The sequence below is a fragment of the Sus scrofa genome, chromosome 16 (assembly GCF_054392235.1).
Source record: "Sus scrofa isolate SSC_HxYL_T2T_F1_AM1 chromosome 16, Sscrofa_HxYL_maternal_Yorkshire_Landrace_v2.0, whole genome shotgun sequence".
NCBI classification, from domain to species: domain Eukaryota; kingdom Metazoa; phylum Chordata; class Mammalia; order Artiodactyla; family Suidae; genus Sus; species Sus scrofa.
The window spans coordinates 43,987,627-44,013,987 of NC_139398.1; the positions used below are offsets into that span (position 1 = coordinate 43,987,627).

A 26,361-nucleotide genomic window follows, 5' to 3' on the forward strand; every position below is an offset into this window, starting at 1 on the left:
AACTGAAATGGTCTCTGACTTCATCAATATTCCTTTAACCTTTGCTGAGAAAGCTACATGATTCATCAAAATCTAGAGAGTTTCCATTAGAATCAGCCTTTACTTTGAGACTTCAGACTCCTGGGACTTCCTCGACTTTATCTCCTATTTATTCTAAATAACTTTGCTGATAGGAGAGATTATAACGATCTCTGTTTGTTATTATAATCAAAATTTCTTCTTGGCCTACAAATTCCTGACTCAAACATCAACTGTTCACGGTAGCCTTCCACTGGTTGAGCTATCACTGTGTTAATCTTAATTACTCCATGTCTCAAACTCCAGGTAGAAGAAATATATTCAGCCTAGGTCTTATTTAAAAAATAAAAAAAAACATGCAGTAAACAAATATCAAACTCTAACCAATGGTGCATGTGCAGAAGTGCTTAGCAGTGAAATCTGAAACTTTTAAGAACATGAAAAAAAAATAAGATTGATTGATGGATGGCTAGAAGGATGATGGATATCTGTGTAATAAAGCAAATATAACTTAGAGTGAACTGCAGAATCTAGGTAGTGGGGATATACAATATACAATTCTTCCAAGTTTTTGGAATGTTAAAAAATTACCATAATAAAATGTGAAAGGAAAAGTTCACTTGAGTTATATTAAAATATTTAATAGCTGGAGGAATATGGGCACTAACCAATTAGAACAAAACTGGCAGCTGAAGCTGGCAGGGACAGGCCATTTACCTGCATTGAATTACCCCTACTATTTGTTGTCAAATCTAGGATCTCAGAAGATATGAGAGATATAATTGAGATACTAGGCCCTGACATCTGAGAGTTGACACTTTTATGGAGGATAAAGGTTTGCACAGTAGCATAGTCAAAAATAAAATTCACACAGGATGAGTATATTACTCAGGGTTCTCCAGAGAAGCAGAACTAATAGGATATATACAGGTATATTTATATGAGAGGATTTTTTATAGGAATTCATCCATGTGGCTATGGACACAATCTGTCATCAGCATTTACACCACAGGAAAGCTAGGGATATAATTCAGTCCAAGGCCAAAGTCCTGAGAATTGAGAATTTGAGTCTGATTTGAGTCCCAAAGCCAAGAACCAGGAGCACTGATGTCCGGGAAAGGGAAAAGAAGGATGCCCCAGTTCAAGCAAAGAGAGCAGATTTGCCCTTCTACCACCTTCTTGTTCTATTCAGGCCCTCAGGCGATTGGATGACATTCACCTGCACTGCTGAGGGTGAGGGTGGTCCTCACTCAGTCTAAGATTCCACTGCTAATCTCTTCCAGAGACATCCTCACAGACACACCCAGAAATGTTCCATCAGCTATTTGGGCATCTCTTAAACCAGTCAAGAGGATATATAAAATCAACCATCAATCATAAAACAAAATTCTTTTGTTTTCGATTAATTTTTCTTTCCTTCTGAGTCCCTAATTATTGGTAGCAGAATAGAAACAACTTTCATCAGGTTTTTAATTTTACTGTGATCTGATTATTTTAATGGCTCATTCAGGATAGTAAAGCTTCTTAGAAAAAATGTTTCTTCCCACACTTCTTGGTATTCTCCCCATCTCGCTGGCTCTTCTCCAAAACTGCATTGGACTATATATGCACAGGGAAGGAAATGTGCATTTCCCTCCACCTCACAGTGGGGTGAATGAGCCACTCTCTCGGGGCACTTCCCTCTGGCCCTCTGATCTCCAAGGCAATGCCGCCACTTTATCACTGCTTGCTTTATTTGCATTTACATCTGAATCAACAATTATGAAAGCTCAGAATCTTTGTTGTGCTTGGTTTGAGCTCCAAAGAGTTCCATGTGCCAAGGTCTCTCACCTTGGCTTTCAGCTGCCCCTCAAACCCTTGCAGTAGAGCCTGAAGCAACTATTTGATTTCACCTATGCACAGAGGAACCAACCCAGGTAAATATACCAACCCAGATATGCCCAGGAAAGTTCAGCTTCAAGGCCTTCTCTTGCCTAAGGAAACAACACTGGCAAGTTGCCTTTACCGAGAGATAACGTATTGACACCCAGGTGGGTAGAACATCCTGTGCAAAGACCTCCTTCCAGAGGTGCACCCCTTTCCAGCACATGGCCCCTTCTATGGTCTTCTGCCTCCGAGGACCTGCAAGAGTGAGGAGGCTGGGTATGGAGTCACCTGCTTTATTGCCTCCTTCAGTCTTTTTTCTCCAAGCAATGAGGATGTATTAGTTTCCTATTGCTGGTGTAACAAATTCCCACAAACATAGTAGCTTTAAAAAAACACCCGTTAATTACCCATGATTCCATTGATCAGAAGTCTGGACACAGTGCCGCTTAGCGCAGGCTTCCACTCCAAGTCTTATAAGGACTAAATGCAGGTGTCACTGTCCTATATTACTTTCCAGAAGCTCCAGGGAAAAACCCACTTCCAAGCTCTTCCATGTGGTTGGATAAATGCAGTTCCTTGTTGTTTCAGGACTAAGGTCCTTGCTGACTATCAGTAGTGATGGTTCTTTGCTTCTACACACTGCCTGCATTCCTTCTCATAGGTTCATGTGACCCTTCTTCCAGCAAAAGCAGAGGGGGAGTTGCTATCACACTTCTAATCTCATTCTCTTCTGCTGCATCTCTCTGCCTTCCACTTCCGCTTCTAGCCAGGGAAAGTTCTCTGCTTTTATGGGCTCATATGATGAAACTGAATTCACCTGGATAGATAATGCCCCAATTTTAAGGTCTATAATGTGTTCACATTTCCAGAGATTAGTATTTGCTCATCTTTGGCAAGGAAGGTTCTGCCTACTATGGTGTGGGGTCATTAATGATTCCCTCTTCCTGTATGAAAATTCATTGGTAAAATACTTTGGTATAATTACCAAGCTTACTACTGATATATTATAGGCAAGCCAAAAAAAAAAAAATTGCTACAGTAGTTCTGGCTCCTTGTACAGATAAGAAAAATGAGGCTCACAGACTTTAATTGCCTTGCTCTCACACTCTGAATATTGAGTGTCAGTGATGAGTCACATAAACAATACACAGACTATTTTTTTCCACATTCCCCCTCTTTTGGTATGAGGAGTCATTTTTTTGATGCTAATGACATCCTGGAGAGGGCACCTAGAAATTAATGATGTCTATTTTTAACAACACAGCACAAGATCTATTCAGTTAAATAATGTGGGCTTATGGCAAGCATTGGTTTCTCAGGTTCCCAAATTACCTGTGGTGCTGAGGTGCCTGGGGACCCAGAAGATCTCTATTATGATAAACATAAATAGAAAAAAAAAAGGAAAGAGAGGAAAAAGAAGTCATTTAAGCTAAGGCAGGAAAGCGTGTCACAAATCCAACTTTTTGCTTCCTGAGTTTCCACTCACTCTAACAGATAGGCATGCTATCCACCACAAGAGGTTGAATTCTAGAGCATGAGTCCTAGTTTATGTAAGTCATTTCCTAACCTATTTTATATTAGAGGAGTCAGGCAATATGCAGAAAAATGTGACCAATTTAGAAAATACGGCAAAACGTGCCATTTGGTCTCATTTATCATAATAGGAATTTAAAAGAATACTCATGAACCACTTAGAACCTATGAGTTAGTAGAGTAGAATAAGTGCTTTTGCATAAGATCTCCCCTTAAATCACTGAGTGCCTTACCGCTTCATTAAAATCAAATACTAAAAGCAAACAAACAAAAAAAACCAACTGTCAGAATCATAACAACTTCAGAGAAAAACAATTTCACCCCTACGTAAAGGGCTTGCAAGATCAAACATCTTTATTCTAAGCCCCAATCCCTTTGAGATACCTAGGTGCATTTTCCCCCTGGCTACATGACAGGAGAATGGAACCTGCTTGGCCGCCTTCATTCTCCCATGTCACAGGCTCCAGCTACAGTGCGTTAACCAACTCTGGGCACTCTGCCCAGAAGAAGAGGAAAGCTGCCCACAGCCAATTCTGAGAGAAGAACACCGAGCACTGAGGCAGAGCAAAAGGAAAGGGTCAGCTTTGTGCAGTAACTGGTCTGCACATTCAGACACGTTCAAGCCGGATCTAGCCTCCTGTTCACAGGCATCACCCCCTTTCATGGAATAACACATAGGAGAGGGATTCAAATCCCCCACATTCCCTACACGGCAGACATCAGAACTACACGCTGGCATCTCTTAACAGTTTATAAACCAATGTTCCTCTGTGAACACAGGAGACTGATAATTCTAATAAAGAGACTGTTTCAAACACCAAGTGCAGTCAATTGAACCTCTTCTAAAAGGCAGCTATTCTACTAACCACTAAAGACACGGCCAACATCCTACTTCAGGATCCATGTGCTCACATTATGAACCAAGGGTACAGAAGATATTGATGGTAGGGGCAAATTCCCACTGGACTACATCATCACAGCTACCATAAAACCCTTTTTGCTGACTACTGTTGTAACTCTTGTCACAGTACATCAAAATTATTCACTTAAATAATAATCATAATAAGTTAAATTTACATATATTATCTCAGTTGATCCATACAGTAACCTGAAGAAGTAGACACCATGACTGCCCTTCATCATAGACGAGGAAACTAAGCAGTGGTGACATGAAGTCATCCCTCTCAGATCATAGCATATGCTAACCTGATCCACCTCAGAGCCCAGCCCTTGAATTCTGTGCCAATAATACCTAAAGTGGTCTGCCTTTTCTTCCAAGCAGCAAGCTCCCCAAGGGCACAGACTGCTCACTTACACACCTCTGCATCCTCAGTTACTGACATATAATAGCTGCTTAGGAAATGATAAATGAAATGTCACATGAAGAGTCCCACACCTTGTCCAACACACTCCACTGATCCTTCTGGCTAAAACGTACTTTCTTTCAGGTCATGGACAAAGACTCATTCATATGAAAAACAGACTGAGGAACTAGTTTGTGGAATCTGGTCAAGTGGCCAGTAACATTCCTTAAACTGGCTATATTATTGGTTATCTGTCCTTATCAAGCTATTCAAGGTCAGGCTGACAAACTCATTTGGCAAAGTCTCCTTGACTCAATATTTTATTATATATGAGTTATTAAGCAAGCTATAACTTATTTACATTAATACTGAAACAGGTAAGACCTACATAATCATTGTCTAACAAGTATTACTGTTTTTTTCATTACCCAACTGAAAGATGAATTTTGGAAAAAAAACTCAGAAGTACACATAGGAAAAGATCAGATCCTCTATACATTCTCTAACTATGTTTTGCTCCCAGACGTGATGACTATAAATAATTAAGGGAGTTCCTGTGGTGGGTCAGTGGTAGCGAGCCCAACCAGTATCCATGAGAATGTGGGTTCAACTCCTGGCCTCCCACAGTGGGTTAAGGATGTGGCGTTACCGTGAGCTGTGGTGTAAGTCATAGACGTGGGTCAGACCCCGCAGTTGCCGAGGCTGTGGTGGAGGCCAGCAGCTGCAGCTCAATTCAACCCCTAGCCTAGGAACTTCCATATGCCCCGCCTGCAGCCCTAAAAAGCAAAAATAAAGTAAAATAATAATAATAATAAGAGTATGTATCTTGCTTTGCATGTGTATACAACTTTTCTCCCAAGTAAATGAGATTGTATAAACTGTTACCAGACCAGGCACACTGAAACCAGATTAAGCCCTGCAACAAAGTAAGAAAGAGAATGGAAATAACACTGTGGCTCAGCAAACATTGCTTTGTAGAGTAATCGGGTGTACCTCCGGGGTTCATGCTCCCACACTCCACTCCCAGCATTTTTCTCTAGTCTGAGGGATTCTTCATTTCTCATAGACATCAAGGACCTCTAAGCGTCACGTAAGCCTCTATTAGGAAATTAGGAGAAGAATCATTTGCTAACATGCTCAAAATCTAGTCCGTCCTTCACATTGCTCATTTGTTGCTTGAATATGAAAGTGAGAATAATTTCAAGTGAGGGAGTCCACAGTTTCAGATTTCAGGCTAAGCCTTATAGACTGGTTTTGCTTAGGATCACATAATTGTTGATTTTTATTCTAAGTAAATATGGGACATCTTTCCATTCTTCTTGACAGTTGAGTAATATCCTCAAGTATGACTATTCCGTACCATAATTAGCTACTTCCCTTTTGATGAAGGAGACTTAGGCTTATCCAGTTCTTTTGCTACCAGAAGCATCTTTTGCATTTCCTAGAGAAGTAGCTGGATTTATTGCAGAAAAAAAAGGTGCAAAATGTGTATAAAAATACCTTAAAAAGGTAACTTTTATGGACCGCATGGTTGTATCCCCCAAAAATGCATATGCTACAACACCTCAAATGAGATACTGTGTTAATAGATAGAGCCTTTGAAGGTCAGGAGAGTGGATCCCCCACAATGGCTCTACCAATGAATTAATGTCCTTATAAGAAAGAGAAATAGACTAGAGCTGTCATACTTCCTTTGCCATGTGAGGATGCAGCAAGAAGGCATGGTCTGCAAACAAGGAAGAATGATTTTTACTAGAAACAGGATGAACTGGTACCTGGATCTTGGCCTTCCCAGCCTCTGGAACTGTGAGAAATAAATTTCTGTTGTTTAAATTACCCAGTCAATGGTACTTTCATTTTAGCAGCCCAAACTTAAAATCCATCTTATAAATATAATTGCTGATACTATCTTGAAATATCTACTTATTTTGAATCATTTTCCCAAGTATATAAAATATTCGTTCATACATTTGGCTAATACTGAATATTTGATTGTGTATTCTGCTTTGCATTACACTTAACATTCTATCCTAAGATTATTTCTATTATTTATTAAAAACGTGATTTTTTAAAGCTGCCTACTGCATTAACATATATATAATAAAGTTTATTTACTCATTCCTCTATTTTGGCCATTTACACTGATTCCAATTTTCAATTACAAACAATAGTCAGATGAATATTATACTAAGTCAAACCAAGAGGAAGGTAATGTTACAATGAACACTTTATAGATAGAGATCATGAGCCACAGGAAGGCTAAGAAACTTGCTAAATAGAACTAGTATGTGGAATAAAGAAAAAGAGGAAAGAATAAATCACTGTTGTTTCACACTATTTACCCACTCTGCCTCAATTATCTAACTACCTCACAATAGGATTATCAGGATCAAATGAAAAAAATGCTGCAATTACTTTGAAAGAGAAGCTTGTCATGGCATACTTATAATGTCCAGATATTAAGTTTAAAATGAAGGAGAAGGAGTTCCCTGGTGGCTCAGTGGGTTAAGGATCTGGTGTTGTCACTGCTGTGGCTTGGGTTGCTGCTATCACATGGATTTGATCCCTGGCCCCAGAACTTCTGCATGCTGTGGGAGCAACCAAAAAATAAATAAAATAAAACAAAATGAAAGTGAAGCTCTACTCTGGAAAAAGAGTTAAATATGATGAAACTATTAGTTAGCCAATTTCCATGCTGTGAGGTTTGCCTGAAGATGACAAAAATGTATTACTCTGTAAAAATAAACAAACTTGCATTGGATAGACAGAAAATTGACCATTTTTACTCTTATTTTATACTTCCTTAGTAATTTCTTTTTACATTTGAGTTGATTCCTGGGGGGGTGAGGAATGGGAAATGTGTTCTAGAGTTCTTATCTGATTATTAACAGTTTACTTTTTAAAGTAGAATTCATATTTGTACCATTGTGAGTGACCTTTATGATTTTTAAATCTTTCTGAATCATTCATGAAAGATGTCTAAAGATGCATATGGCTTTGGTGGCTTATGTTCTATTTAGGTTCAATAAGCTGTTTAACCTTGTAAAAACATGTTTCTCAAAATATGAGAAGAAAACATCATGGAATTAATACAGAGTGAAAGTTCTTAACTATTAATACTAGTAGTAATACTAGGTAATACCTATGGCTGCTATCCATGGGCACTATTCTCTGGTAAATTAAAGTAAACAAAAGGAAAAAGAAAGAAGAAAAGTATAAGATAAATAGAAAAAAAGAGGATGAACAGTAGGAGGATTAAAGAAGTAGACATGGACGAAACATTGCCAAAAATATTGCAGTAAGTAACATTTAATGTTGCAAGGATTATATGTTACCTATGTTTTTCAGTAAGGACTTCAAGAAAAAGTGTAATTTGGGGTTGGAAATTATAAAGCAGTACACTCAACATAAGCTGCATATCACATCTCTTCAACAAAGTAAGTCATGATCAATAGATCTTACAGACGTTTTATAATCAATACATCAGCCCCACCTACCATAGCCATGAAAGAGGTCTTTTCTCAATTCTAAGAAACTTTAGCAGGAAAAAATTCTGTTTTAATAAGCGAATTAAAAAATTCACTTATTCCTCACAATGGTGGTATAGTCAATTCTCTTTCTAAGCTGAACATTCCACCTATGGTAACTTGAACCCAATTTCTACCCCATCCCAACCATGATTCTCCTAATCAGATAACCTAAGAAATCAAAGCATTGCTGATAGCTTCAGAAATCCCTACATATCAAATGCATTTTCCTCAGTTCCAAGGTATAGAAATCCCCATTCAAACTCACTTAAAACTGTAAAAGTTATCATTGTCTCATGTTTTTGAAAATTCAAAGGAAGTTCTGAATCCAGGAGAGGCTTGAACCAGCAGTTCTAAGGAGGTCATACAAATTCAGTTCTCTGCACCTTTGCTCTCCCATCAGTGTACCCACTTCATCCTTGAACTCTCCAAAGAGGCCTGGCGCTATCTCCGGGCTCTGCTCTGGTGAGAGCAAGTTTCTACAGAGTTTCAAGCCTGCATCCTCACACTGTATCTACCACAGGAAGAAAGAAAACATCATCCAGAAACATCAGTAAACATCTCCTCTTGTCTCATGAACTCTGACTGGGTTGTTGCCAACCTTAGAACTGGTCAGAGGAATGAGATTTGTGGACTGGCTTCATTCACTTAGGACTCAAGGCCATAATCTGGAGTGAAGTGGAAACTAATCAAACATTACTCTTATTAGGAAGTATTTGGCATCCCCAAACAAAATTGAGCTATTCTTATACAAGAAGGGGATTGGGTGCCAGGCAGTAACAGCAACAACAATACCACGAATGGCTATTACAGTTGCTGTACATAATGTTTTAAAAGAGGGAAGACAGTGATCGGATGAAGGGGCAGGATATCATGGCACCACATAAGATCCAGAGTTGTTCTAAGGTCTGTAAAGCAGAACAAGTCAAGAGAGAGTTAAATCATGCCACCTCACACATCAGCAATTATAATGTGTGAAAAAGTATCCTAACTTTCACTTAATTTGGGTTGCATATACCCATGAAAAATGAGTAATTCCATTTTCCTCACCATTACTAAAGTTAATCAGTTTTGAAAGAGCACTGCTTATCCATTCCAAAGGCAATAGTTTGCATGTATCAACCCCAAATTCCCAGTCCATCCCACTCCTTTCCCCTCTCCCTTGGCAACCACAGAACACTGTAAACCAGCCATAATGGAAAAAATAAAATTCACTATAAATGAAAAAAAAAGAAAGAGCACTGATTAAAAGTTACAAAAATTAAAAGAAAGGTATGATCCTTAAAAAACATTTCAAACATACATTAACATGGTGACCAGCCTCCTAAAAAAGCAGATAGTGATAGATAATGTAGACATTTGTAGACCTCTGAAACATGAGAGGAAAAAAACTCAGACCCACACTAAATGGAATACATATTTACTGTGGGAGGCAGATTTTACTGCTACTTTAACAGAGCCGTTACAGTCTATTATGTCAGCTCCCGCATCGCCCACAACACATCTTTGTGAAGGTGTGGTTATTCAAAATGTGAAAAGTCATAGACCTCCAAATGTTTAGAAATCTGTACTTTGTTAGCAGTGCACTAGAAGAAAACAGTTTTAATAAGATCAGAAAATCCAACAAAAGTCAGTAGTTCCCCGAATCAGAAAGCGGCAATGTTTTCTCTGCAAGTAGTAAGAGAGGTTGGCATCACACCAACCAACCCTTGTGAGCAGATGACTCCAGGAACTGACTTACAGTAACTCCAATCTGCAACACTACTCAGTTTCTTTTCTACTTTAGAAACCAACCATCTGGACCAGGGGCCCAAAGGGTTCATGATACAAGTGTATACGATTTAGCCTGCTGCCTCAGGGTATGTTGACACAACAAATTATGGACTAAAAACCTGTGACATTAAAAAATAATAATAATAAAGTGATATTGACTGCAAAAGATATTTCAACTCATTTATTTATTTCATAGACAATTCCTAAATATATTTTTGTGCCAGGTATTATGATATGCAGTAGAAATATAAACCATGAGTAACAGAGGTTAGTGAAAGATAATGACAAAATGACCAAGTGACAGAGTCTAGGTTAGCAATGGAGAATGGAGACAAGAGCTAAGTCTATGGGATTGGAGAGAAAGAGAAGTCAATCAAGAATGGCCAGGTCTAGGGTCAAAGGAGGAAGAAATCAAAGAATGGGGGAGGAAAATGAATTTTGCCAAGCATGAACTTAAGTCAAATACATAAAGCAAGTGTATTCAGAGTCTTTGTAAGCAGTTAACGTAAATAGGTATTTCCTAAAAGTGCATTTTCAAACCTTTATGCAAATCACCAGAAACTATTAAGTATTATATTGAGGGCAATCATTTGTCCCAGTTTGCTTGAGGCAGCACTGATACCATCCTGTTGTTATAACAATATTAGTTTTTGGCACCCCCTTTCATCCTCCAAAGTTTCCTGGTTTGGATAATACCTTGTAAAGTTAACTCATTTAACAAAATCTCAGTGGGACTTTTGTCATACCAAGATTTAAGCAAATCTGTCTAGGAGCAGATTTCCCTCGCACTGTCTTGGCCTTTGGAAGCCCAAATCGCTCCCTGAGATTGTGACAAGTTCCCAGAGTCTTACATTAACCCAGACTTCTGGGCTCCCATGACCCTGCATTCTCCCTCTGGGCTGCCCTCATGGCCCCAGGCAGAAAACTCATCCCTTCACATTCCACAAAAAATACACTCCCACATTTAGCAATGAAATTCTTTTTCAGTGACGACAAGTGGAAAAGAGAGCCGAGGTGTGCAACACTCATCACTCAGAAAACTAATTTCATCTGGAAAGTGCAGGTCTGTCTTCTAATGGCAATGGTTCAGCAGTTTCCTTCTTACCTCTTCCCCCAGGTCTTGTCCAGTCTTACATTTTTTCCAAATCTCCCCTCTGCATTTTCTCTTCTCCCCCTTTCTATACCTCTTCTCTTCTTTCAAGGAGTCAATTTAACCACTGTTCTCTTTATCTGATAGACCTTCAATGTGATGTCTTGAGATCTGCTAACATCTGTTCTCCTCCACCACGATGCAGTCCTCTCTCCCAAGGCCAGTGGAAGCAGAGCTAGAAGTATGGGGGGAAAGGAATGTAGAATTAGAAGGAGTAGTATGGCTTGGTGAAGATGGGACAAGAGAGAGCACAGAGACTCAGATATTTACGTGCTTATTCTAAGAGGCACTTTAAAAAATAATTATCCTCAAAATCTCCTACTCCTGATTTTCCTTTTATGGGAATTTATTATTGGGGGAGTAAAAAAAAAAAAATCCATGACTTCTTCTCAAAATAAAAATAAGATAAAATATACAGAAGGGAAATACAGTGGAAGGAAAAAAAGTTTGGTTAGCACATTTTTTTAAAATGCATTTAATGTGTGCTAAAGACAGGCGGTAAATCCGACCCAGTGCTTCTTTGAAATAAAAGAAAAGAAGGAAAAAAAAAACAGTGAAAAGATTCTCGGTATCTGTAAGAATTAAAAAAAAAAAGTAGGGACAGATGACTTTATTACTAAGACCTGAGAAGAACCTCTCCTGTGGGCTTTCATTAAAAGTGTAATCAAGAGATATAACAAACTCCTTTCTCAACAACGTCCCTTTAAGAATTTTAAGTAGGTTTCTTTTGCATAGCTGCTTCTTCCATGCAAGTTAATGGAATATGCCCAATATAATGTATTAAAAAGATTTTTAGATGAGGCTAAAACTACATGGTAAAAATTTGTAACATTCTGATGGTTAGATACACATTTTTAAAAACCATCTACAGCATTTGAGAGTTCACCTAGCTTTCAGTCAATCCTCCTTGATTATAATTTCTCAAAACCAAGATTTTGATAGGAACTGAACAGCAAAGAATTCAAAATTGTATTCTTTGGCAAGAACTTACAGTGTAGATATTGTGCGCTGTTAAGGGCAAATCCATATTCTTTGACAACCAGCTAAGCTGGTTTCCTATAGCAATTAAATAACCTAATCAAGACTTGTTTCTGAATAGATGGTATTCCCATCTACACATAGGGTGGGTTAAGAAACCCCTATTGGCAAATCAAAAAATTCCTCAGAACACAGTTCTGGGTCTGCTCCAACGTTTTGATAAATATGCAATCAACACTCCAAAATTCTATTCCATAGAGCAGGGGTATAATAGAGCACCAAGAGAAGTCTTACTCCGAGCAGTGTATCTTCCCACTGCACTCTACTTCTAGTTTTCAAAATGCACTATGTGATATTTGATCTGCTAAATAGAATTTGATGGTCTCAAGCTATTAAATATCGGGTAACATTTCCTGAAAACAGCAATTTGAGTTTTGAATCAGATTATCTTGAACCATTCTAACAACCATTAGCTAACAGAACTCGCTTAAAGCCATTCATTATGTAGGACAGAAGAATGAGTAAGTTCCTATTTTCTCATAATGCTATGAAAGAAAACAAGATGTTCTTCCATAGGCTGAACAATATCTTGAAGAAGTGAAAGATCCATGCTTGAAACTCAGAGAGGTGCTAATGAAAGACAGAGTGGGGGAAGCGTAGAGCCACAATCTGGAAGTTGGGACCTGGTTTCTAGTTAACGTTCTACCATTTACATGATGTTACCTTAGTCCATCACTTAACCTCTTTGGAATTTTATCCTTCTCTTATAAAGAGGAAAAAGGAAGGTCCAGGAGAGATTAGTATTTTAAAATATAGAATTTCTTCAAATAAAAATTTGTTGCAACATTATGTAGTACAGGTGATCACAGTGCTGACCAGACTGCCAGATATTTCTTCAGCAAAGATAGATGTATTCCAGATGAGGAGAGAATTGCAGTTTGAGGTCTGAACCATGTGCAAATTCCTGTACTGAAAAGGAAGGATAATGCTTTTATGGAAGGGAAGGAAAGTTAGGAAGGCTATAGTGAACAAAGAGTCCGTGGCTTTTCAAGTTAAGTCCCTGACAGGAAAGAAGAGGCTTTCTTTCCGTTGAGCTCTGCTCTCCTTGCAGGGCATGAAAACTTCCCCCTCTGGTTTCCCAACTCAGTTTAACTGAGGTTTCTGTTTATTAACTGTTTTTGGAGCATCAATATGCTATCATCAATTTTTCTCCTCCAAAATTAATGTCCTCCAATTTAGAATAGTTTATATGCATAATATACATTTGTTGAAAGATAGCAGTGAGAAACTATAGACAAAATATACAATACTCTCACCTATATACATGATACTCCAACAAAGATATATTTTCTTCTGTTGTATATAGATTCTGTGGAATTTTATACATATGAGGAAAGCTCTAAAATGTAGTTCTTAGGTTCTCAATAGGGGAAAATGTCAATCTAGAATTCATTTATATATACCTATTTTAATGAAAACCATTTTCTTTCATGTCGTCTATGAATAAACTTAATTGTAAAATATCTACATTGTTTTAGTTCCACACAGATAAATTTACATAAATCACCATCACGCAAAACAAAAGTGGAGCTCATTGTTTACCAACATAGACATCTGCTAACCAATTATGCTATATATGCATGTGGCTTCCACATATTTCATTGGCAAATGTTTCCCTCTAAACCAAAGTGGATCCTTCAGACGCAAAGAGGAATCCACCACAGGTGAGGAATCTATTTAAATAATGCAGCAATCAATGTGTGAGTTCCAATTCTTCTTAGTAAGACCAGATACTTCCATGTTAATCTTTCTTGAACAGAGCATATCCAATATTCCAATATGCACAGTGACAGGAAAGCACAATTTCCCTCATTTAAAATCACTTAGAGATTTTTAAATAGCTTTAATCTTTTAAGTAGTGTTCCTCTTTCACAATTCTTTAAGATTGTATTTTCCAGCATTAGCCTTAATTAAAAAAACAAAAGATAATTATTTTAAAAGTTAACCCAAGTCTTAGATTGGGTTATATACTATTCAAGTTATGCCCAGTATTTCACCAGCCAAAGTGCAAATTTTAAACTATAACTTCTTTCTCACTTTTATACTCATAGATAAATATGGAGTCTAAAGAGAACTCCATTACCTGGAGAAGCATCATGTCCGCACAGAACAGGATCAAAACTGATTCTGAATTTTTCAGAAGAAAACATACTTAAGATCAAAAATTCCCCAAGATACATATCCTTTTAGCAGCATTAAAACTGGTATGTATTAAACCACTCTGGTTACAGGTGAAAAATAATCACTTCTTATTTGTTCTACAAGGAAGTAGATAAAGCAAAATACCAATTCCTTCAGCTCTGTAATTAGAAAAGAAAGAAAAAAAAAAAAAAAAGAAAAGAAAAACTTAACTGTAAAGCTAAATACTCCCATCTTGTGGCTGCTATTGAAATAACATGTTTTAAAACAGGTTTGGTTGTTTTTAAAAAATTTAATCCAAGAAATCATCACATATATCTGGAATCTAATATATGACAGAAACAAATCTTTTCACAGAAAAGAAGCTCATGGACTTGGAGAATAGACTTGTGGTTGTCAATGGGGAGGGGGAGGGAGTAGGATGAACTGGCAGTCTGGGGTTAGTAGATGCAAACTATTTGCATTTGGAGTGGATCAACAATGAGATCCGGCTGTATAGCACAGGGAACTATGTCTAGTCACTTGTGATGAAGAATGATGGAGGATACTGTGAGAAAAAGAATGCATATATATGTGTGTGTGTGTGTGTCTATATATAGCGTGTGTGTGTGTCTATATATAGCGTGTGTGTGTGTCTATATATACATATGTGAGCGGGTCACTTTGCTGTACAGTAGAAATTGACAGAACACTGTAAAAACCAACTATAATGGAAAAAATAAAAATCACTGAAAGAAAAAAAAAGAGAAAAAAAAGAAATCATCACAAATACCACTGCAATCTGTTGATCGTTCCTACGTACCAGGCACCATATTAGGTATTCTATGTAAACTATCTTATTTAATGCTCACAGCAACACAAAATCTGAATGAGCCATTAACATTTTGCAGTAAGTCATGGGATTTCATAACCTGAAAGTTACTTTGTGCCCTTACAATTCCACTTTTTTATTTAATTGATGAGAAGAACTGAAATCCTAACAGGACTCATTGTCATCGATTAGTCACTTATTCTACCAGAGCCTGGACTTCTTGGTTCCCAGTCCTGTGCTAAAATATGCCATTCTCTTTTGTACTATACTATTCTCAGTCATGTGGGAATGCCTCACCTTCCATTCACACAAACCTCAAACATAAAACTATACTCATTACAATCATCAAGTGGGTTTGTTTTTTTTTTATCAAAATCAAGAGTATTACATTCTTTTAGGGGGCAATTAGACACAGAGTTACAGTTGTTATCTTACAGGAAAATGGATTTTACTTTTAATGACCTAAAGCTAAGACCAGGTCAAAGTACTACCTCTGATTGATCAAAGCCCAGTGAAAAACTTTCAGAATGAGGAACAAGGACAATTAGTCTTCATGTGATAGATCACAAGAGAACATAACATAAACTTTCATGACTGGAAATACATAATACTAACAAACTAAATTTATAAAAAGGAATTATCAAATATCCACACCTTGGAGCCCATTTTCCTGTATCATCCAATTCTAGCAAAACCTATAAGAAGCAGAGAGACAAAGAGAAACAGAGACAGAGCGACAGAGATAGAGGCAGAAAGAGACACTCATTACAGTCACACCTCTTTTAAAAAGAAACTTAACCTTTTCGGGAACTGTTCTTTTGTGAATGTTTAAGTTTATTTTAAAGACTTCCTGGCAGATGCAGGAGACAGAAAAGGACATTACAGTAAGAAGTTATCCATTTCAGAGACCCTAGCTGTTGGTGACTGGTTTGGAGACTTCTGCAATTAGATCATGGCCATGAACTAGGTTTAAATAAAGATTTCTATTTTTAAAAACTTGCGTAAGCTTATAAAAGATAAGAATGGCCAGATAAAAGCTATCTATCTTAATCACTGTTTGGTTATTTCCAGGCTGTTAACAATGTGCAAATTCTATTTTATGCAAGGAGTGGAAAAAAATTGCTACTTTACCCTCTGGCCCCACCTCTCACTCTTTTAGCATAAATTATCACATCTATGCAAACTATGGAAGAGAACTTCCTTCCATTAGTTTTTATAGGCAAGAAGGATGGGGCTTTCTCATCTATTTTTATATTATTATTGGAAACACATGCCTTTCCTATTTTAACCAGTTTGAATAAAGTAAAAATAAACATTTAAGATAATTAAGAAACAGGTTCTTACTAGAGCAAGAACTATATTCATGGCACATACTAAGTCTTAGGCCGTACAATTTGGTTTTTGAGTAAGATTCATGCTTAAAAAGTATGCTTGAATAAAAGTTTTTAAATTATTTTTAAAACTAATCTAAACACAGTTTAATCTTTTTATATTAAAGACACCTTAAATACAAGGGCAGAGCTTCCAGCTCAGCAAAACATGATACCATTCTCCAAATATATGCAATACTATACACTATACTAAAATAAAGAACTTAACTTCATATTTTTAAAATAAGCCCTATTTTTAAAATGAGCTTTCATTCTTGCATATTCCAAATGTGTTACTGAGTCTCCAACGATGCATACAATATGTACATAGTCTTATCCCATGTTATACTCCTGTTATAACTCTCCCAAACTACCATTTTATGACTTGTGAAATTCTCAGAGACAAGCGCTGCAGGTTGAAAGCTTGCTGTGGAAAGTGTGTATTCCACTCCTCTTGGCCAATAAGAAGAAGATTATGAGTGCTATAAAAATTAGCTGCAGACTGGAGGGAGGAACGTATCAATAACAAAGTACAGGAGGTATAATAGTCTTCACAGCCTGAAGGAGCCCCTGAGGTCATATCTTCAACATCTGTATGCATGACTTAGCACTTGAGTTACTGTTAAAATTGAGATACCAAGCTGGGATATGTACAATGACCAAATTAGCGCACCACTGCTTCTTGCTGCTGACAAATTCCACGAGGCTTTCTTTCTCTTGAATTACGCCATTAACTCCTTCCACTAAGAATAGCAATCGAATAAAAATGGAAACACAAGCCGATGGCATCAAATCCAGAAGTACCATCTATATATATAAAGTTCTCTAAGATTAGGACACCTATAGGATAGTTTGAAAACATTATGTAGAGAGTGGTCAGGATTAGACTTAAAGACAGCGTATTTATTAATAGAACCTGTGGATTCTTTCTCACCTCAGGGGAGAGACAGAATTCCCCTAAATTCTCAATTGCACCTACACTTTGGAGGAGTGAAAGTAGGTAAAATACAATAACTCTCTTATACATCTCTCAGGGCCCTTCCTCTGAGAAAAGAAACTTCTTTCCAGAGGAAATATAAACTCTACACACCCAGCCTCTGTAATCCTGATGAGAAGCTGGAACCTGGGACCTGGGACCCTTTGCTGCAGTGGTTGCAGTGCTTGCACCTAGACATCTCTTCAAACAGCAAAATACAAAGAAACTATAAGGAACTAAAAATAGCTGCATACATGTGCAGTTGGGGCCAACTATGGGCAAGAAGATACAGAAAACCCCCCAAAACTCAATTGCCACTTCTAAAGAGCCAAGAGCAACAGCAGGGGATCAGAAGCAAAAGCAGGGTATTATGCACAGCCCCTGCACACACCACCAGGGGAGTGGGCAGACCACCTAAGCCACCCCTCTGGCCCCAGTAAAGCCCTGCCTGAATTTTCCTGTCTGGTCTCTTACCAATGTCTATTGATTAAAGACGGCAAAGAACCCAGGTTGGTAACACTGACAGTGCTTGGGGCAAGCTGGAGGCAAAGCGGGAAGAGACGTCACGATACATACAGGACAAGAAGTCTAGATAAAATATGTGGCCACACACATGATCTGATCTGAGGAACACCAATGTTCCTCAGAAGTATCATCCTTTCTCTTTGAAGACACTGAATTGCCAGCATTCACAATTACCCCTCTGCAGTTAACACATAGTGAGGATTAGTTGACCCTTTGCTGAAAAGAAGTTGAAGGAGAAGATAGTCAGTTGGTAGTTACCCACCAACTGAGAGTGAGCAAATGAAGAAAGCATGAGTTTTATAAAAATACACTTTGTCTAGCATCTAATTTTTCCCAGGGCTGATACTCTGCTCAAAATATCTACTTTCAGTGGCTCCTCTAGGAGTAAATAGCTATGATTTGTGCCTCTCAAAATAAATAAAAAGGCTGTGGGAAATATCTCACATCCTCTCTAATTCACAGGCACAGGATATATTTTGCATTTGGAAAAACCTATATTCTGATTTCTATCACTGCGATTTCTACTAACCTGGGTTCTCAAGAATATCACATAGCTGAGATGTTTTATTATAAAAGGAAAGTGTGTCAAAGAGCAAGAGAAGTTACTGACAGGTCTGGATCTCTTGGTTCCTACTGTATAGCTCTTGCTCCCATTTTATCAAGATATTTCTTAAATATTCACGTTTTCATTAATCAGTAGACTTTTGTTCTCTAGGATTAATATGGCACAAGACATCGCCTAGTTGTCTGCGTTGATTAACTTGTCTTTTTTTCTACAAATGTGGGAAGGAATTTTTTGGAGTAATAGAAGGGGTGCCAAACCTGGAGAAATGTGGCATTCCCATCATGGCTCAGCGGTTAGCAAAGCCGACTCGCATCCATGAGGACGCAGGTTCAATCCCTCCCCTGACCCATTGGGTTACAGATCCTGAGTTGCCATGAGCTGTGGTATGGGTCACAGACTTGGCTCAGATCCTGCGTTGCTATGGCTCTGGCATAGGCCAGCAGGTACAGTTCCGATTGGACCCCTAGCCTGGGAACCTCCATGCGGCCGTAAAAGACAAAAAGACAAAAAATAAAAAGTAAAAAACCTGGAGGAATGCACAAGAAAGGAGAAATTAAGACATTATTGGAGACTTCCTGTCTCCAAGGCTCCAAGTCTTCTAGGTTTGGCCCAGTTTCCAGTGACAACATAGTACACTGTCCTTAAAGTCCTATCCTCAAGGAAAAAACTGACACAGAGCCAGTTTCAAGGAGATAATCTACCAGATCTAATCAGGGCCCCAAAGGGAGAACAACCATTGATAAGGCAAGTCCTTTTTTTCCTCTGCCATGCCCACCACATGAGGAAGTTGCCAGGCCAGGGACTGAACCACAGCAGCGACAACACCGACTTCTTAACCTCTAGGGCACTGGGGAATTCCATGCACTTTTAATATAAAAAGGCTCTCTCGTTTGATTGGAGTATAAATGTCTTCAGCCGTTAGGAACTTGGCACCAAATTACCTTTAATATCTTACTGCTGTCTTTGCAGAGTGGGTATAATTGAACAAGTTTCTCCCTTCTCATGAAACTTCTAGGTTTGATTTTAAAATAACAACTTCCAATCTAATCCAAGTAAGAAGCACACACACACACATCAAAATTCCTCAAATTCAGTTAATATTTCTTTCTTTTCCACTTTGCTTTTTCTTTTATTTATTTATTTGTTTTTTCTTTTTTAGGGCTACACCCATGGCATATGGAGCTTCCCAGGCTGGGAGTCAAATCAGAGCTACAGCTGCCGGCCTACACCAGAGCTGCAGCAATGCCAGATCTGAGCCGTGTCTGTGACCTACACCAAAGCTCACGGCAACCAGATCCTTGACAATGAGCGAAGCCAGGGATCGACCCACATCCTCATGGATCCTAGTCAGGTTCGTTAACTGCTGAGCCATGATGGGAACTCCTCTTTTCCACTTATTAAACTACTTCCACTGTTTCAAACAGACCGAACCAGTTCCTTGATGTGACTTTTGGTGGCAGATAAATCCTGGACTATATACTTCAGGTTAAGAATGAGGCCATAAATATTAGTGTACTCTGTGTTAAATTTATGAAATTTTTTAAATAGGAGGCTGTTCTGATTACAGAACAATGCTGGACACGTCAGAGTTTAAAGAGTTTTGTAGATTCTTACCGAAAGATAAACCAGAAAAGAAAAAGATATTTAACATTAACACTCAGTTGATAAATATTTCTTCAAATAATGTAAAAAGTATGAATCAAATTATTTTAACTTTAGCTGTGTGATGCTAAATTTGCAACGTTTGAAATTGTGGGTTCCTAGTTACAAAAGCAACTCCCCACCATTGGTGCTCACTTTTGTTTACATTTGGCAAATGGTGTCTTCCTGCTTTTAGGAAAGGAAGGCTTAAGGAGGCTTATGACCACCTACACATCAAATAGTTGCTACAGACATCTTCCTTCTTAAATACAAATTAGATATGTATGTAATAATTATAAAGTTGAACTAAAATGGTCAGAACAAAGTACAGGAGACCTGTTCAATCAACTCTTAGCTATCTGAAAGCTCTCCTGCAGTATTCCTGAAATCAGAACTACAGCTGAATTCCCACTTCCTTCACATAAAACCATCTTGGCTATAAAAACTTGGCTTATCTCCCAGAGAGGATGTTTAGTGAACCAACCCCAGAAAGGCATAGTGAACAAGCCCTAAACTTCATTCTCAAGGATTCTTGAAAGACAGAGACCAGGCAAATGAGACTTTCTAAAGCTTAAAATGATTTTAGATGGTAAAAATGTATATAGATTCATGTAAGCCTTTAAATCATAATTATATATATGTATAAGCATTAAATGGGAGTAATTTCTTAGAAAGTTTGATAACAATTAACTCTACGCTTAAAATATGTTAAAACTTTTCATCCTTAATTCCTTAATCTTGTGTCCTTCAATTCAACTCACTTTTTAAATATCTTGCAACTTATAGGTGATTTCTGAAGTGAAAAACCAAAATCTAACACCCATTCACTTAGGTCTACTTGGCTTTCCATGGACAACTGTTTTATAGAAAGGAAAACAAATGAAATAAAACACTGTCAAGAACCAATAAACAAACCAAGTCAAAGGAAGAAGGCTGCCACTAGACCGTCACCTTTCCTTCAGTGAGTAAGGCTGCTGTCATTCAAACCCTGCACCGAGATGCTTTTCAAAATTAAACCATGAACTTATGTCTGAGGGAATTGCAAACGTGTCCATCAATCCCAACAGAAAAGCAGAGGTCTGAGAAAATCTGAATAAATGAAAAAAACCTCAATCAAACATGAGTTCAAGAAGCTCTGAGCATAATCAGAGAGAAACCAATTCCAGGGGGGTCAACAGCAAAATCTAAAATCTCTCTGTTCTCAATCAAAGAACTCATCCTCCACCACTGTAATGAATTCTAGTACCTACTGTCATTCAGGTTCAGCCTGAAGATGAAAAACTGCCATGCATCCAAAAAGGTGTTTTTCTCATTAAACCTCATAGCAGAACATCAAACACAACCATCTAAAATGGAGCAGCTCCAATCCATCTGGAGTGGTCAGGCTTGGGAAAGGTTTCCAATTGTGCAGTGAAAATCAGAAATGAAAGCTGTATCAAAAAATATAGCCATCTCACAGGAGGAAGGAAGACTCCCTCCCTCCTCCAACCCCTCCCCTCCACCCACTAATTCACCCCATGACTTCAAAATAAATCCCAAATCTGGGAAACTCTGGTAGAACTGCTCCAGCTGATCCCCACCACTGTCTGCAGTAGGTGAAGGTAGTCATTGTGGTAGCAAATGTCAAGGTTTACTATAAAGTCTAACGTTCATTTCAGTCACAGAGATACTCCATAGGAAATAAAAAGGCCATTGATAGAGAACTGCATAAACGTCTTACAAGCATAGAACAATGCCCTGGGTGAGGAAGTGATAAATAATAAGGCATTCTAACCACACCTGCTACTCGTTAAGAGACAGAAGCCTCTTAGACACCATTAATACTTTCAGCATCTGCCAGAGGAAATAGAAGGCTTTATAAAGGACAAGATGTTTTTAAAAGGTGGTGTTAGGACCGAGCAGATGTGCATATATTCGCTGATTACACTACAGTGGGATTTAGTGAATAAAGGTTTAATAATTAAAGCTGAGGCATAAACAACACAGATCAAACATAATTTATCAAAGGGAGTGAAGGGATTCTATTCAGCTCAGGAAGACTTGGTTCTAGTACCCACCCTGCAGATAACACTGTGTAATTAAAAGTTATTTCTTAACCATTGGGACATCTTTCAGAATCTCTATAAAATGAAACTTCTTAGAGATAGTTTTCAGATATTTGGACTGAGGAATTGAAGAAGATAAACAGAAGCCAATCCTCTCTTCATGAAATGAGAAGTAAACTATTTTTAGGATCAATCATAGTGCCCTGAAGTGGCCTCTGCTGCTTTTGCAAGGCCCACTATCATGGGGAGGAAGGCAGGAGCATGCATGCAGACAAACCCTTACATTTTCTCAGACCAAACACAGGAGTGACCCTGGAACAGATTCACAGCGCTTGGGAATAGGGGTATGGGAACAGGCAGAACTACAGAACCCTGAAAACACTGACGATTGTACTTTTTCTTTCTTCCTGCCCAAAACCATTGCTGGACCCAAAAGAAAGCAAGCTACACTGGCAATTATCCACAAGGCTGGAGCCTGTACCTAGAGAGTCCAGCTCTAACCCTGGGCTGAGTATGAAAAGGAAAAGGGGATTTGATAGACCTGTAGCAAGTTAGTTTCTCTATTAGAAAAGCATTTAGTTTGAGTTCTCAGAGCCTGAATTCCTGGGAGAAAATTAGTAAGAGCTTTAATCCCTGAGCACCACAAAGGGGTCATTTAAACCATGACTGCTAAGTACCTCTCCAGCCTGTATCCATTTCTAGCACCTTTGCAATGTGACTGACTTCTTTCCAGAGTCAACCTGGGCACTGAGGGAAAGTGATTTGATAACTATTGAAATTTTGACTAAGATCAAGTATTCTCTCAGGGTACTTAGCCCTCTCTCCATGATTTTTTTTTCTTTTTCCTATTTCAATAGCCAAACTTAAGTCTAACCCTTAAACATAGCTTTTGCTATTTCAAGTTGCAACCACAAGATAGCAGAATAACTTAATTTGAGCTCCATCTGGTGAAGTAATGGATTCCAAAACTGATAAGACCAAATCAGGAAACATGTGAGAAATATGATTAGGATGTGGTACAGGACAATATAAAATTAAATAAAGTAAATGTAACTGTTTTAAAGTAGTTTTAAGAATTTAATGCATAAATATATTCATTTTAATAATCAATCATAAAGGAATATTATAGAGAAGTTTGTAAGTTGCACAACAAAGTACTTATTAATATAATGATGGCCATTAATATTAAACTTCAGATTCCAGTCAATACAGATTAAAATGATGCATATGAATATATGTAAATCTGTGCTTCTAAATGATTCCTGGCCCTTCTTATTTTGAATATCTCTCCATAGAATTCATAGCTTAATTATAGAATGAACATTAAAAAGGAAAAGAATGCTGTATTAGCTTTTTTTATTAACTACTACAAAATAAAATATTCTCTAAGAATATTCAAGTAGACTAAAATGTCTCATCTTAATAGTCATGGATGATTCCTTGCAGAGCTAAACTATAAACATGTCTCAAAAATCCCCGCCAGTCCCTAGAGATTTCGCAGAGCTTTCTTCACATCTCTCCCCCAGAGCAGAGCCTGAGAAAACAGATGGGTCTTCCTCTGTGGCCCCGAGGCCAGCAGTCCCAGCCTCTGGGAAGAGTCAAGGGGAAGAGTTTCAGGGCCAAGGGGCCCTTAAAAAACATTTTGCTTCCTTTTCCCCAGAATTCAAATTGAGACTATAACTCATATATCATTGGATATGTTGCCTCGCAACAAATTACTAGTTGTCACACCAGATTCAGTATGAAGGAAGAAAAGGAAAAGATAAACAGATCTGGGAGAGTAAGCAAACCACTTACAGGATACGTTTGTTAGCAGAAGCCAAATATTTCATAAAATATAGTGGTGCTATATGCTATAATTATGGAATGAAATAAATAAGTACAAAATCAAGTAACTTAGCTGAAGTAAAGTAAGTAAAATAAGCATAACTCAAGCAACTTGTACTTAACCTTGAGAGAAAGTGCTAACCTTTAAGTATGCTTCTAGGAATGAATACTTTGTACCTCATTGGAGGCATACATATAAAAAACATACAACCGGTGGGAAATGAAGCAAAATATTTTCTAAGTCTAAGGATTTTTTAAAAGTATTTGTGAGGATGAGTAAATCTCAATACCTAAATTGGAAACAAAGTAGGAACTTAGAAAATCACTCCTGGAAAGACTGTACCCATCTTAATTTTAATTTCTGACCCTGAAAAGACTTGATTTCCTACATATAAAACAAAAAGATTTGAGGCTACACAATGTCTACATAACAGATTTACAGTTGGAAGTAAGGAGTCAAAAGATCTTATTCTGTTTTCATTTAAAATGTCCCCCAAATTATCACTCTTTTTAAATATGTTATTCCTCAGATATACACTGACACAGGTTGTCTTCTATCTTCAACTCACAACTAGAAAACATTATTATGGTTACTCCAAATATGGTATTTGTTATGGGTATTCCAATAAATATTGCAATAACTGCCTTCCTTCAAAATCCTCCCTTCCTTTCTTATTTAGCCTAGAGCAGGAGAGATGAAATCAGTTTACTTTAAGCACAAAACTTTTTATTCACAACAGAGAAAAAAATGACAAATCACTGAAAAAATGTTAGGTCTGTTTATCCCTGCACCCCATCCCCAAGCAGAGTTTGGAGAGATGTTTAGGTTTTCACCTAAAAGCTGATGAACTTCAAATTATATCTCCATTTTAGATGGCTTTTCTGACACCCAAATGTGCAGTTGCCTTCTGGACACTTTGGTCTGGATGATTTAGAAACCCCATAAATTGAGCAAGTCCACAACTTTAAGGAATGAATGAGTTCATACCTTTTCTTGCCAAAGGACTTTCTCTTTAGAATATCTTTTCTTCGTTAATTCTATTACCATCCATCCACCAATCAGTTACTGGATTCTTTTTCCTTATCATCTCTGCCACTGCCTTAATTTAGGACTTTATTGCTCTTGCCTACAATATCGTAACAACTTTTTGGACTACCCTACTGCCTCCAGTATTGAATCCTTCCATTCTCCTACCAAAGAGAAATTTCTGAAAAGCAAATCTAAGACCCCCCCCCCTACTTAAAACTCTTAATGGCTCCCCTGCAATGGAAAGCTGAGACTTCTCAGGATGACATACAAGGTCCTCCATGTATGCTTGAAGTTAAGGCTTCATGTCTCCATCTTCCGCTTCCACTCCCCCAACTCCTTTACTTCATGTCTAACCTCTTTCCTTTTCTACTTCCCTGACTCCTTCATGCATTAATCGCCTGTGTTCTAGACACTAAGAAATACTTTTAATTTTCCAATAAATATCATGGATTTCACACACCTTTGGGCCATGGTTCAAATTCTTCATGCTCCTTCGGTGTGCTACCATCTTTGGACTTTTGGATAAACCCTTCCTTAATTACTCTAACATCTAGATCTCTCAGGATATCTTGCTCTGCTAAATTTTCCTTAAGTCACTCACTCAGACTTGTTAACTCTTTCCTTTGTGCCAGACTGTACCTAGAATAGAACGTAATTCTAATACTATATGCATAACATTTCATTTTAAATTAATTTTCAGAATGTCTTTCCTACTAGACTTTGAAATCTTTAAAACAGAGAAGCATGTCCTTTTTTCCCCTGTGTTCACAAAGACTTAGAGAGTGTTTGGTATGAAAGAAGTAATAAAAATTACATTAAAATTAGCTAAGAATAGAATTAAAATTATATAAATTCTATGATTTGGAAGTCATCATTCTAGCTATTATAGGGGTTACAAATAAAACACTGTTTTATACTTAAAAGAGCTAATGAAAGTTGTTAAGATGCACATGTAAATAAAAGTATAGCAAGATAGAAAGCAATGTTGCAGTGAGAAATGAAGAAAGAAGAGGTTTTTTTTTCTTTTTTTCCCTAACAAAAAATGACTAGAATGTTTTTATGGGGAAAAGGAAATAGATCTGAGAATTGAGAGAGTCATGGAGCCAAAATCCAGACCCAAAGTGTGTAAGATTTAATTGGAATAAATCAGAAGCCTTTAAAGTTTTGCATTGATCATGTTGATGTCAAAATGATTAATTTGACAGCAGTACAAAGGATAAATT

General features: G+C 37.7%; 1 long non-coding RNA gene across 8 annotated transcripts in view; it reads right to left on the reverse strand.

Moving 5' to 3' along the window:
* Positions 1–26,361, reverse strand: part of LOC106506482 (uncharacterized) — a 235,238-nt gene that overhangs the window by 91,031 nt on the left and 117,846 nt on the right. For all 8 annotated transcript variants that reach the window (XR_014831293.1, XR_014831292.1, XR_014831289.1 and 5 more), the window contains exon 3: positions 11,127–11,346. This is a non-coding gene — a long non-coding RNA (uncharacterized LOC106506482). The remainder of the gene's footprint in view (positions 1–11,126; positions 11,347–26,361) is intronic.